At 28.1% G+C, this 15,685-nt stretch overlaps 1 long non-coding RNA gene across 1 annotated transcript; it reads right to left on the bottom strand.

The window, feature by feature from the left end:
• Window positions 1–437: 437 nt before the first annotated feature.
• Window positions 438–2,763, bottom strand: LOC125423333 (uncharacterized). The gene is made up of 2 exons (XR_007241863.2): window positions 1,597–2,763; window positions 438–888 (listed from the first exon to the last, which is right to left on the bottom strand). It is a non-coding gene; the product is annotated as an uncharacterized LOC125423333 (long non-coding RNA).
• Window positions 2,764–15,685: the final 12,922 nt, after the last annotated feature.

The raw sequence follows: 15,685 nt of genomic DNA on the forward strand, positions 1-15,685 counted from the left end.
TTATTGCTAGGTAGTTGTCAAATTTTAACAGAGTAATAATATAGCAAATTTGATATTAGTTATGTCATAACTCAAGATAATGTTTTTTAAAAGGAAAAGTTCAAGAACCAAATTTTTTTTCTTTTGTTGAATAAAGAACCAAATTTTGAAGTCCTACGAAATAATCTAGTGACAATAAAATTACTGCTTTTCCTATCTTTTAAATTATTGATCTCTTCATTTTCTTTTCTTGATTATCAGGGTCTCAGAACATATATGTCCCTAGGGAGATGAGTCAAGTTGCAAAAGCAGCCAGAAATAAAGTTCTTCTACCTAGATAAGACATTGTGTATAACCCTACAAAATACCAGAAGTATTATATATATATATATACATATATATTCTCTTAAACAATTAATTCTGTATTAAATTTTATCAATTTAATTAGCAAATTAGTAGGAGATAAATTTAAGGGTGCTTTTTATTGCATAATCAAGAAGTACTATTGAAATTATTACAAACAAAAATAGATGGTTTTCATCAGACAATCTATAACCACTGGCTTGTAGAATTGTCACAAATTCTCCCATGTATGCCATACCAATTATATTTAGTGACATTATGACAGAAGAGTAATACTAGAGTTTTCAACTTATTTGTTAAATATCTATAAAAACAATTTATATATGATAAACTGTGATTTAATTTAAATTGGATCCCACCGTTTATGTTGTAGATCCTTTAATATATATATTTTTTAACCATTGACATTTTAATATATCATTGCTAAAAAAATAATAGTAAATAAATTATGACTCTAGAATTAATCAGTATGCGGCGCAACGGCATCGTCTGGAGGTGGAGGTGGACTTATCGGTGGCCGATCTCCGAGTTTCCTTGCCCTTAAATCTGCGTTAAAATAATTATAAACTTTAATTGAGATCTTCCCAAAAAAAAAAAAGAAAAAAAAAAAAAGAGAATTTTCATCGCGTAATATCAGATCTCGTTGCAAGTTTCACATTCAAGAATTAAATATAAACATATACACTAAATTTTAAAAACGCAAATTTATGAACCTAAAAAAATAGAACTTGTAAATATATTTTTTTTAAGATAACAAAGAATTTATTTAACCATATACACTAAAAAAATAGTTTTAAAAATGTTCCTTTAAAAATTATTTTAGGAAAGAGCCTAGAAAATAAATTTTGATTAAATTGGTGACCCTGCAAATCCTTAGTTTATCGTCTTTTTTTTTTTCTTTTTCTTTTTTTATGTGATTCTTTCTCCTTCCTAATCAATTAATGTTAAACTAATATTAGATCACAACAAAAAGTTTGTGCTAAACTAAAATCAAATTCAAGCAACTACTTAAAATATCAGAAATATATAAGCATAAAATTGTAGAAACCCGCGCATAAACCGAATGTTGATTTAAATTATTCCCTTAAAATATATTTTATAAAAATTAATAAGTTTTAATTAATTCATGACCACACAAAGGCCTTTATTTAACCTATTTTTCTTTAATTATGTACTTTTTTCCTTCCTAATCGATTAATGTTGGGCTACTTTCTCAATATATCATAAATTTATGAGCATAAAAATTGTACAAACCTGCATAAACCAAATGATGGCTGAAAGTACTGAAGAGGAGGAGAATTAGCATTAGATAACGAAGAACATTAAAGATACCCATGGCTTCTCCTGCAAAAACAGTCTTAAATATGATTTCTCTCGTTCTGTTTGCCCATTTATATATATAGGCCAAAAAAAAGAAAAAAAGGGTCTAAAAATATATGTCTTGTTTTTGAAAAATAAGTTATGTAAATATGTTTAATTAATCAAAAGCAAGTCAAGCCATCCAATTTCATTAAAAAAAAAAAAAGAAGAAGAAATGTCAGGTCATCCTAAAATGTGTTTTAAAATTAATTATGTAATTGGGTTTTAATTAGTCTTTGATCAGATCATGCATTTGAGAGCCACAATTATAAATAATAAATATGTAAAATTAGCATTAACTAATTTGGCAGCAAGAAAATAAAAAAAAAATTATCTAAAAACCATATCATATTCATTTAAAACCATAAAATATAAAAAATAAATTGATAAAATAAAAACTAATTAATTGGAGAGCAAGCAAAATATGCACTCCAGAATCAAAGGTTCTTGGATTGACTTTAGCTTAAAAATTAAATTATTATTATTATTATTGTTATGATCATCGAATATTTATAAATCCTACATTTGAGTAACCTTACCAAAAATAAATAAATAAACAAATAAAAAAACTTTCACTTTCAGTCATTCTTAATTTCTTTGAAATTGGCACGAAAGACCTAAGCTCCAAATTGGACCGGTTAGTATTTTATACACGCAATTAGAAATGGACAAAGGATTATACACGCAATTAGAAATGGACAAAGGACTTTGAAAAGTATGAACAATAACGAATTGATAAGAAAAATTGAAAATGTGGACAGAAGATTTTGAAAAGTATGAAGTACAAATAATAACGAATTGATATGAAAAATTGAAAATGTCGACAGAGAATTTTGAAAAGTACGAATAATAATGAATTAATAAGAAAAATTGAAAATGTGAATAAAGGACTTTAAGAAGTTTGAAGTATGAATAATAATGAATTGATATGAAAAATTGAAAATGTCGACAGAGAACTTTGAAAAATACGAATAATAATGAATTAACAAGAAAAATTGAAAATGTGTGAACCGTTTTAGAACAACGTAGCTCAAAAATCAAATGGCCAGCAGTTAGTATCAAGTATTAAATTTAAATCATGCTTAATAAGAAATTCAGACTAAATGCTTTTTATTTTTATTGAAATTCACACTATATGATTAAAAAAAATCGAGGGATCACCGATCACATCTTGGATTGGGTCGGGCTTGTTGATTAGGATCCAAAAGTCCACAACTGAGATACAAAAAGCACTGGAAAATGACCGTGTACGATGGGCGTCAAATTATAGAGACGCCTTCAGTCTTTCCTATTTATTTTATTTTCAAGTTCTTATTTTCAAAATTTTAAAAAAAATTTTATTTCAAATAGTTACAAAAATTACTAATATATTTTGGCTTGTGTTTAATTTTATTTCGAGTTTTTTTTATGTTAAATCTATTGTTTTGCTATGTTTTTTATAGCCTATGTAAAAAATAATTCTTTAAATCAAAATCGAAACCATTTGTCTGCAAGGAAATTGATAACAAAATGAATTAAACAAATATACTGTAAAAGTTGTTCAAGTTTTCTATCACTTTTGTTTTTAAAAATCTCAAATATGAACCCAAAAAAAAAAAAAAATACTGATAATAATAAAGGCAACAAAATGCAATTGCTACAAATTTTTGGTAGGCAAACTAAATTATGACCATCAAGGGTTTGAAGTTCGAACTAAAACAAAAGGAGGATGGCATGATATATATGGAATCGGGTTCACTTCAGGATGGCATGTTGACTTTAACATAAGGTTTTTTTGTTTTTTTTAATTAGATTTTGATTTACACTAAAGGTTAGGATTTAAAAATTACAACAGTTGTTAAATATGGGTGTAGTGGTATACTAAATTTATATGTAGATAAAATGAACCCCATAATGATCTGATGATTAAAAATATAATTTTTATGTTTTAGCTCTTGATACGATCAATGGGTTAAAAAATTAAGTTCCAACATTAGTTCTAATATTAAAAATTTAATTTGAACATAAACATATATATATATATATATAACCAGATTCACGTTAGGACGATATAGTAGTTTTAACATTAGATCTTCCTTTATTAAATATTCGATCATATCAAAGGTTACAATTTAAAAATAAAAAAATAGTGAAATATTGGTTTGCCGATGTACTCAAATCTTCTTTAGGGAAAGTAACTATTATTTAGGAAAAATAACTTTGTGGAAAACCAGTAATTAATAAATGTAATTTTAAATCTCATCTCTCAATACAATCCAAAATTTTTATAAAAAAAAGTCCTCATATTAATTCTAATATTAAGGATTCGATTTAAGTGTTGCTGTACATATATATAGATATATATATATATATATATAGGATAATTCCTTTGACATTGTATATGTATATATATAGGATAACTCCTTTATCAGAATGTCTTGATATTTTTTTCTTCATGACCTCATTTCCAAGCTCTTGGATTGCTTCAATAATTGATATGTAAAATTATTTTTAAAGTTTATATAAGCCCAAGGAGGATATACTTTGCGTATCTAGGATTTTAATACACTACTCAACTCATTTAGATCATCATGACATCTTTAAATATTGGCCTTCAAAATAATCCAAAGGTTAATGATAAAAATTATAATAGTTTTTATATCAAGATGTCTTGATAACAGACTGACTATATATCTATAGAAATATATTTACATATATATCCAATTCTGATATAATAAGGATGTTGTGGTAAGGACAATGTATTTAGCAAGATACATTATCTAAATAATAGCATATCTTTTAAATATGTTTTAACAGTCCATCAAACTTGCATGAAATACAAAATAATTGAAATCCAAAGGTTAATTGGATTTTTTTTCAAATTCAATTGATTATTTATTTTTCCTATAGATTGAGATACCAACATGTAACTTTGATATAGTTTTAGGGACAATACATGCAATGAACACTAAAAAATAAAAATAAAAATAAAAATAAAACTATTTTTTCAATTTTTATGTGAACATATAATTTTTATATTTTTTTTTAAAAGTAATTTTTCATGCAAAAATATATAAAAGTAATATATGCAATCTTTACAGATAAAAAAAAAAAGGGCCTAAAATATACAATTTTTACGAAACCATATTTTTAAAATTTAAATTGGGTATTAATATTTAATAAAAAATAAATAAATAAATTTAAAATGTTTTAAATCTTAATAAATTTTTTCCCAAAAATATTAAAAAATTATTCTTAAAAAATATATATAAATAAATGTTTTTAAAAAAAATTCTTCACTAAATTCTATTTTTATTTTCTTCATTTCTATATTATAATAAATTACCTTTATAATTTTAAAAAAAAATTAAAATTTTAAAATTTTATATTGATTTTATATTTTTTTTAAACTTTAATACTCAATTCAATTTTTAAATATGGTTCTATACGAAAAGTATAACTTTTATATTTTTATTAAATGCCAAGGTTTAATATCTCTTATATATTTTATATGAAATTTAATTTTTAAAAATATATAAAAAACATTTCTCATCAAAAAATAGCTTTTAGCCTGTTTTAATGTATATTGCATGTGTAATCCCTAAACAATATTAAATTTACACTTTGGTTTCTCATAATAATAGAGTTTAAAATAAAATTTAGGAAAAAATAATAAAATAAAATTAATGGAAACTGTGGTATAATTTAGGAATGATATGTATCAATATCTCTTTTGTTCGGAAAAAGTCCCAAATGTTAATATAGTTTAGGGATTACACATGCAGTAAACACTGAAATAGGTTAAAAGTTATTTTTTGATGAGAAAATATCTTATATATTTTTAAAAATTAAATTTCGTCTAAAATATATAAGACTAATATATTAAATCTTGGCATTTAATAAAAATCTAAAAATTATACTTTTCATATAGAACCATATTTGAAAGTTGAATTGAGTATTAAAGTTTAAAAAATATATAAAAGATCAATATTAAATTTTAAAATTTAAATTTTTTTATAAATAATAAAAGGTAATTTATTTTGAAAAGGTTCAGATTATGCATAATTTGATAATTATCCTCCTTTTCTTTTTTGATGCTCTTTTTCACAATCCAGCTTTGAATAGTATTTATGTAGTATGTATATTTTCTATATATATATATATATTGTTCATCAAAATTCACCTACTTAATTTACATGATAAAACTTTCAAAAATAATAATAACAATAATAATAATGTAACAGTCCAACTTAGTTTCAACATCCATTCACACTTTCTTCATATATATATATATATATATATAATTTACATAAATTTCATGGCTTTAGACCGTAAACTTACCTCAAATTGCCATTGATTGTATACTAGAAGGTAGTTGTCTTATTAATGAAAATTTTCTAATGTCATATTTAATGATAATAATGGCAGCAACTGGAACTTTATAGGGTTGTAAGTGATAGCTATTATAAATAATAAAAAAAAGTGCCAACTATTACCATGTTTTATTATTGTTGTTATTATTTTGCTAATAAGAATGGATTTGAATCGAAAAGAACAAAATGTTTTATTATTGTTGTTATTATTTTGTTAATAAGAATGGATTTGAATCGAAAAGAACAAAACTATTTTGGTTTTTTAGGGAAAAGGAATAAAACTATTGTTATATTTTAAGTTCAAATTATTTTATTATATACATATATATAGTCTTTCTATGGTCAAGTCGGACTTGACCAATATGGTGCGGTCCAAAAATATAGAAAAATGACTAGCCATTGAATTCCAACTTGTCACACGAACGACTCAGATTATTCCTTGTCACATGTGTGAAAAAAATTGCTTAAAAAAAACATTTCTTTAACCTTCCTGTTATTCATTTTCTTCCCGCTCGTACCACCGTTCTAGCCCACCGTGAGGACCGACTTCACCATTTCAATGATGCTTGTAAAAATACAAAAAAAATTGGAAAAAAGAATTACAAAAAATATAATTTTTTTTTAAAAGTACAAAAGCCAATGCTTTTATTGTAAAAGCGTCGACTTTGGCCCCCAATATTTTTTTTTAAGTTAACTTTCAATTTTGTAAATTCCAATGATGCTTGTAAAAGTACAAAAAAATTATAAAAAATAATTACAAAATAGTTATAAAAATTCCAAAAAAATAAAAAGAGATTAAAAAAATTTACAAAAAATTAAAAAAGTACAAAAGCCGACGCTTTTGTTGTAAAAGTGTTGGCTTTGGCCTCCTAACTTTTTTTTTAGTTAACTTTCTATTTTATAATTTTTAATGATGCTTGTAAAAATATAAAAGAAAATTAAAAAAATAATTAAAAAAATTTACAAAAAAAAAAATTTTAATGTAAAAAGCCGAAGTTTTTGTTGTAAAAGCGTTGGTTTTAATCCCCCAATTTTTTTTATTAACTTTCAATTTTGTAATTTATAATGATGCTTGTAAAAGTATAAAAAAAAATTAGAACAAAAAATTACAAAAATTTAAAAAATTTTAAAATACAAAAAAATTTTAAAATGTACAAAAGTTGATGCTTTTGTTGTAAAAGCATCGGCTTTGGCCCTCCAATTCTTTTAATTAATTTTAATTTTGTAATTTTCAATTATGTTAATAACTATACAAAAAAAATAGAAAAAATAATTATGAAAGAATTTAAAAAAATAAAAAATTTTAAAAAAATAAAAAAATAGATTTTTAGCGACAGTTTTCTTAAAAATCGTCGCCAAATGGGAGAAAAACCAATGCTTTTCTATAAAAGCATCGGCTATTATAAATATTTTTAGCGATATTGTTTAAAAAAAGCATCGTTAAAAACCTATACAATAGTCGATGCTTTTCTATCAAAGCATCGGCTTTTCTCTCTTTTGGTGACGGTTTTTCAAAAATTGTCACTAAAAAGCTATTTTTTATTTGTTGGACACTTACAATTCATCGATTTGGATGATTTTTCATCATGCTACCTCCTCATTCAAAACTGAACCTTACATGTGGGGTCCATTTATTGATAGGAGGAAGATGTCTATGTCCATGATTACTTACTAATTTTGTTCCAGTGATTATGTTAATGGTTTTCTAGAAGTGCCCAATTGTCTATATCACCATCTCTTTTTTTCTTTTTAATTAAGAAAACATCTTGAGCTTAGCATGCATTAGATTTTGTTTGGAAGTTTATCTAACTTAACAAATTGTGGTGGTTGATTTGGTTCAGATCTCGTAAGGATTTTGACATCACATCTCAAAGAGTAGCAGCTTCAAACCCTCTGCTTAAGGATGCATTCATCAAGGCATTGCAGGAGTCAGAATGAGATAGATTCAACCAATATGTAAGAACTAGAAAGTATAATTTATTTTAATATATGTTCTAGTTTTAGGTACCATGTTCATGCTAAGAAGACTTCCGTGGTGTTCGTGCTATTGGTTGTGAAGTTTTTTTTTTTTTTTTTTTTCTTTGGCTGCCAAAAGCGATTCAATTACTGTGAAGTTTTTTTTTTTTTTTAAATATGAGTTGTCCATGTCTATCGTTTTGAATCTAATTGCTACAATTTTTGGCATGTTTTTGAACAGCATCATTTTGATCGGGTCGGACCTGATAATAGAAAGACTCTATACATATATATATATATATATATTTTAACTGAATTAAACTTTTTGGCTCTATTTCAGAAATGAGTTGGATGGAAGTTATTTTTTATTTTTTATTTTACTTCTATAACACAAAGCCAATTAATTAACAACCAAATATAAATACATATATTAACTAATTTTGTATGTTTGGAGCCTTATAATTATGGGTCTTGTGCACACCTTTAGGACCAACCTTTTGTTTATTACACTACAACAAACATGCTATTTAGCCACAGAATTCCAGCAACAAAATTAAAATTTGTTACTATGATTATTCAATTGCCACTAATTAAATTTTGTCACTACACATTCTCACTTAATAGTGGATTAGCAATGTTGAATAAATTTTGTCACTAACATTATCAGTGACAAATGGTTTAGATAAAAATCAGCTTTGTCACTGAAACTTAATAGTGAAAGTTTGGTCCTAATTCATTTCCTAGTAATATTGGCTTAAGAGGCTATGGGTTTCCCACTTATACCAAAATGGGAGAAATTATTATATTAAAAAAAAAAGACTAATGTACACATAATATCACAAACAAAAGAAAGATGAGTCACCAATATAAAGAACATTTTATTTTGATATTGGATAAATGAATTATTAAATAATAAATATAATTCTGGATTACAACACAATCCAATAAAATAATAATATGTTGGTTGTAAATTAACTTTAATCATATACCAATTCCATTTGTAAATATCATAATCAGTTTGTTGTTGATGTTGGGTTTTTTTTGTTTTGTTTTTTTTTTTTAATTTTATTTTTATCATCCATTGCTTTTGGCAACCAAAAAGTTGCTTTCTTCACTTATACTATTCCAAATTCTACTCATACAAATAGGGATAATATAATCAATATTGTTTTGAAAATACCTAGATGAGAATAGAACTGAAACAATGCCATTTTCACTTATGTTTTAATTTGCCATCTAGATTTATTTATGAGGCAATTTCCTCCCTAAAGTATTGCATAAAATCAAATTGTCCCCATTTTTAATTTTATATTATATGGCTAATTTTATCAAATTTTAACCTAGAAAAATTAAAGATGGGACAATTTGACTTTCGAGCTTAAAGGGAAAATTGAAATATGATTGAAGGTTGAGGGTATGTTTATAATACGTTTGTAATTTTTTTTTTCTCTATTAAGAAAAGAGCAATTTCACCTAAAATGGCAAGTCACATATGGACCATGCCAATGGGATAGTGTGTGCTTACACTGTTGGTAATCGGGCCACATGAGGAGAGATTTCCCCTATAGTAATATTGGAATATTAGGGGGCAAGCCCACAAGCCCAGCAAGTTAATGGTTTTCAAGGCTAGAGTTCCTAAGCAAGTTAGGCAGTAGGTGGTTTGTCTAGTTCAGCATAGCAATCCATATGACAGAGTTGAGGTAGAGGATGAAGGCTGTAGTACACAGGTCAAGGCTAGTGGTTCACGGTGATGCACAAGAGGCTTTAGCTACACCCTATGTGGTCACAGGTACATTCAACATTTTTGGTAGCAATGCGCTGGTACTTATAGACCTATGAGTTATACATTCGTTTGTCTCAAAAGAATTTATTGCTCAAGTTGGCATAACTCTAATCCCTCAGGGTATCAATTAGAGATTGCCACCCCTGCAGGGGATTCCCTATAACCTAGTTAAATGGTAAAGTGTTACTTTTCTATATTGAAAATCAAGTGAAGGAAGCAGATTTGATTGTTTTGGATCTTTATAGGCTTGATATGATCCTAAGCATGGATTGGCTTACTATAAATCATGCCTTTGTATATTGCTATAACAAAGAAACGATGTTTAGGTGACCAAACCTACCAGAGGTGGTGTTCTGTGGAGAAGTTAGGAGACCGTCATTAAGGTTGATTTATGCCCTCATTACTAAAAAGATATTTGAGAAAGGTGCTAAGGGTATTTAGCTCATATGATCGATAGCTGAGCCAGTGGTACAAGGCTAAAGGACGTGCCCATATTAAAAGACTTTTCAAACGTGTTTTTTGATGAGTTACTAGGGTTACCATTAGGAGGAAGATTGACTTTTCCATTGATTTGGTTCTAGTTATCGTACCTATTTCGTTGCCACCATATCGTATAAGACTAATAGAGTTGAGGTGGCTAAAGGTTTAGTTATAAGAGCTGGTGCATAAGGTTTTTATGAAACCCATTGTGTTATGTTAAGGAGCACCTGTTTTGTCTGTAAAGAAGAACAATTGTAGCATGAGGTTGTACATTGACTACCGACAACTTAACAAAGTGACTATTTTGTGCCGCTACCCATTGTCGAGGATTGATGACTTATTCAACCAATTTCAAGGTGCCAAAGTATTCTCCAAGATAGACCTAAATTTTGAATACCATCAGTTAAGAATTAGAGAGTCATATATTCCTAAAACTGCCTTCAAGATATGATATGGGCACTACGAGTTCCTAGTAATGTAGTTTAGGCTTATAAATGCGCCAGCAAACTTCATAGATTTGATGAACTACGTATTCCGCCTGTACTTAATTGTTTCATCATTGTGTTAATAGATGACATTTTGGTCTATTCGAGTAGTATAGAGGAGCACATAAGGCATTTTAGAAGAGTGCTTTAAACCTTAAAGCAGCATCAACTATATGCTAAGTTTGACAAGTGTGAGTTTGCCTGAACCAATTGAATTTCCTCAGACATATAAAGTTAGTGGATGGCATTTATGTGGATCCTAAGAAAGTGAAAGCCGTGTTAAATTAGGAGCACTCTACTATAGTGATAGAAGTGTAGAGTTTCCTTGGCTTAGTAGGATACTATCATGGTTTCATAGAGGGGTTTTAAGATAGCAGGGCCACTTCACCATCTGACTCGGAAAGGGGTCAAGTTCGAATGGATGAACAGGTGTGAGCGGAGCTTCCAGGGGTTAAACAAAAAGTTGACATCCGCACCTATCTTGACTTTACTTGATGAGAATGAAGGTTTTGAAGTTTTTTATAATGCATCCCATTAAGGACTAATTGTGTGTTGATGTAGAATCAAATGGTGTTTACATATGCCACATGAGAATTGAAGAAGCATGAGCTGAACTACCCCATGCATGATCTAGAACTTGCAGCAGTGGTTTTCACTGTAAAGATCTAGAGGCACTACTTGTACAGGGATATGTGCAAATCTACACCGACCACAAAAGCCTTAACTAATCTTTACCCAAAAGAGTTATACATGAGATAAAGGAGGTGGATAAAACTACTAAAGGACTATAATTGTGTGATTAACTATTGCCCAGGTAAAGCTAATGTGGTAGCTAACGCTTTGAGTAAAAAAGCTACTGGATCTTTTGCTATATACGATCTTTGATCTCTTTGTTTTGACTTTTACCATGGAGCCATGAGTTCGTCCCTACTTGTGTGTCATGTCTCATCCTCAAATTGTGCCACGTGTTCAACTTTTATTGTTATTTTATATTTATATTATATGTATGTATATTGCATACATATCTTAAGTTTTAGACAATTTTGCAATTAAGCACTATATAAGTTTCCAAATTTTGTGAAGTTACAATTACTTAAAAAAAAAAAAACAAGTATTTTCTTACAAACTAACATTAAAAATAAATATTTTCTTCGAGAAAAAATTGAAAATAATATTTTCTTCCAAAAAAAATTAAAGATTTATTTTCTTAAATAATATTAAACATAATATATTATTAAAAATATTAAATTATTACTAATTTGTTCATGATGGCCATTTAAATTTAAATTTTTAAAGATTTTTTTTTATAAGGGTAATTTTATTTTGATATATATTTTTTGTTTGACTTTTAAGTTTTTAATAATATGAAAGGATTTTCTTTGATCTTAGGAGGTTTTGTGTAATTTATTGTATTTTTAATTTTATAGTTAGACTTCAAAAGATATAATTTTTTTTGCTATGTATAGAAGATACAATCTTGATTGTTTGTGATAAAGATAATACCCAAAAAAAAAAAAGAGAGTAAAGATTAATGCTAATGGTACCAAAAAGGCTATCAAGATGTTTAGCAAAATGACATAGTATGTAGCAGCAATAGGATGCATACAAGGAACAATGAGAAGCATGAAAATATTGGTATGACTTCTATGATTGCTGTGGGTGTAATTGGTATAATAAGCATATGTAATGTGATAGCCGCAAGTGTGTTATGGTCATAGACATGATGAAAGTGAATGCCGTGGTGATGGCCGTAAACCTAATATTCATTGATATAATAGCCATTGGTGTGACAAACATGATAGCCGTGAGCATAAAACCTTCAACACTACCATTTTTTAATATCAATACCCTTGAGAACAAATTACTTTGTAAAGTTTTGACCACAGCTTAGATTCTCCAACACTATCAGATATGGATCAATTTTTTCACGTTATCAATCACTTGTAAAGGAAATTTTAATTTAAATTATACATGTCGGAAAAAACAATTTATCAAACACACGGTGAGCACACATATTTAAGTGGTTCAATTGTCATGGTGATATTGGAGCAAATAATAACAATAAACACTATTAATCCACAAATTGTACACATAATAAATTCCACTAAAAATAAACAAATTAACAGTAAAACCATTAACTTTCAAAAGTAACCATTGGTAATCTTGATTTGCAATCTGCAAAATAAAAAACATGTGATATCGATGCCTAAAATGGATACACTGCTCTCTAACATCTCTCTCACAGATCAATGATGATCTCTCTAAATCCTAAGGAAAAATTCGACATGGTATTTTTCTTACTTGCCCCCCCCCCCCCCCCCCCCAACCTCTTAAAGATTGAAGTCACATGCAAGTGACATGACTTACCCATTATTTTTAACACACATTAAACTAATAACAACAACAACAACAAGAAGAACAATAACAATAATAATAATATGGATAAGTCAAATGGACTTCTAAAAAGAGCTAGTCTTTCTATCTAATGGGTCAACTAGAGTATTACAGATAATGTGTACCCAAAGGCCCTACAGCATAAATCAGTAAATAAGTCGATCCTATTAATGACACAAATAAATCCTATAAGTGAGTTATTGATTATGACAAGTCTATATAATTTATACATATATATCTAATATTTTCCTACTTGGACTGCATAATCATTACATATGTATCAACTAAACTCTTTTACTACAGAATCTCCCAAAACAAAATACAATTTCATCTAAATATATAGCATGCTGAGAGGCACAATAATATACTAGATTAGGTAGTAGAGATTCTCTAAGTAAATCTCCCAAAAACTAGATGTAATATCAACTAAGCACTTTGTATGCCATAAGCTCAGTCTATGCAATAAAAATTTATCTTACCATGTGCAATCCCTTAACATATGATACCATTTTATTTAAGTACACTGTGTACCAACAGGATACAATAATGTATCCAAGCTTGTGACTATAAGGAGCAACAATATGTACAATAAATATCTTATAAATAAATAATGATTCATATACATCAATGTACTTCTCAACAATATAGTACTCAAAGAAAAATAAAGAATACTCAATATGGACATTGTTGTAGAATATATAAACTCCCACTGATTAACAACAGTCTTAACTATCCAACAATGCCATACAAGATACATGCTCTTTAAATATACTTACCAGTAAGGTCTTAGTCAATGGATGTACCACCATATTGTAAGTTGGCATGTGAACAATGGTTATTAGGACTTCTTAACTTTCTCCTTCACTATAAAATATGTTACATTGATGTATCTTGTCCTAAAAGTACCTTTTAAATTGCTGGAGAACGATACTGTTGTAATATTAGCATAGTACATTATGATAGGTCTTACAATAGAGTCAACTACTTCCAAGATACAGCTGATGAGTCAATTCATAACACGCAATATACTCTGCCTCCATGGTAAAAAATGTTGTCACAAATTACTTGGCATTCTACCGAGATACAGCTTCTCCCGCCATAATAAATGTATAATCAATGGTAGATTTCTTATCATCCATATAGCTTTTATAATCTGCATCACTATAACCAACTACATCAAAAGAGTTGGTGCATTGATATGTCAACATATGATCTTTAGAATCCTGAATGGAACTAAAAACCTTTTTAACTACTTGATAATGAATAAAACCAAGATCGCTCATAAATCTACCAAGCACACCTATTGCAAAAAGCCTTGTTAGGCCATGTTAAAACTTGAGCATACATCAAACTACCAACTGCAGAAAAACAACGGACATTTTTAATTGCCATCCTTTCTCTATTATTCTTGTGACATTGGCTCTTACAAAGTTTTTCACCTTTTGTAACTGGTACATCACTAAAAGAACAAGTGTGTATATCAAACCTTTTAAAGATCCTATCAATATATGCTCTTTGAAAAAACTACAGCATGTGATTAGTCCTATTTCAAAAAATCTTGATGCCTAAAACAAAAAAAGCCTCATCAATATCTTTCATATCAAAATGGTTGTGCAACATCTGTTTTGTTTTATTTAATAAGGTAGTATCATTGGTAGCCAAGAGTATGTCATTAAGATACAATATCAGGAATATGAAGCTGCTCCTACTGATCCTTATATATATTCACATATCCTTAAAGCCACTTTTAGTTACAATTTCATCAAACTTGAGATACCACGACCTCAAAGCCTTCTTAAGACCATAAATAGATTTCTTAAGCTTGCAAACTAAATTATCATTCTTCACTTGCTGGAAGCCAACTGGTTGAACCATGTACATGTCCTCATAAAAATCACCATTTAGGATAACAACTCTAATATCCATCTGATGCAACTCTAGATCATAATAGCCAAATAACCATAACAATTTTAAAAGAATCCGTTATGAATTTAAAATGTCTCTATGTAATCACTTCTCTTTTTCTGGTTAAATCCTTTGACATTAAGTCTAGCCTTATACCTCTCCACTTGACCATTGTGTCTCTATTAGTCTTAAATATCCATTTGCATCCAATTAGTTTGCCACCTTTTGGTAATTCACCCAAGTCCCATACACCTTTTAATGCCATGGATTTCATTTCATCTAACAAAAAATTTAAGTACGAACTGCTTATGGGTTCCTCATAAGTGATGGGATCTAACTCATCCTTTATGTCAAACTTATGCTCCTACAGATAAACCTCATAATCGTCATGTATGGCAAATCTCTCTAAGTCCTCTATGCCTTCTTAAAGGCACATTAGCAGCTTTAACAGCTAGAACATCCTGTTTTTCAATAATCGGTTCATCTTAATCGATTATTGGTTCATCAATGGCTATACCGACAATATCTATGTCAGAAACATTAACACTTAGAATGAAAGCACATTATTCTCTGAATTGGAGCTTTTTTGGACCCTTGCTATAATCAAATCCAAAATCATTTTCAAAATA

This window comes from Ziziphus jujuba, chromosome 3 (assembly GCF_031755915.1).
Source record: "Ziziphus jujuba cultivar Dongzao chromosome 3, ASM3175591v1".
NCBI classification, from domain to species: domain Eukaryota; kingdom Viridiplantae; phylum Streptophyta; class Magnoliopsida; order Rosales; family Rhamnaceae; genus Ziziphus; species Ziziphus jujuba.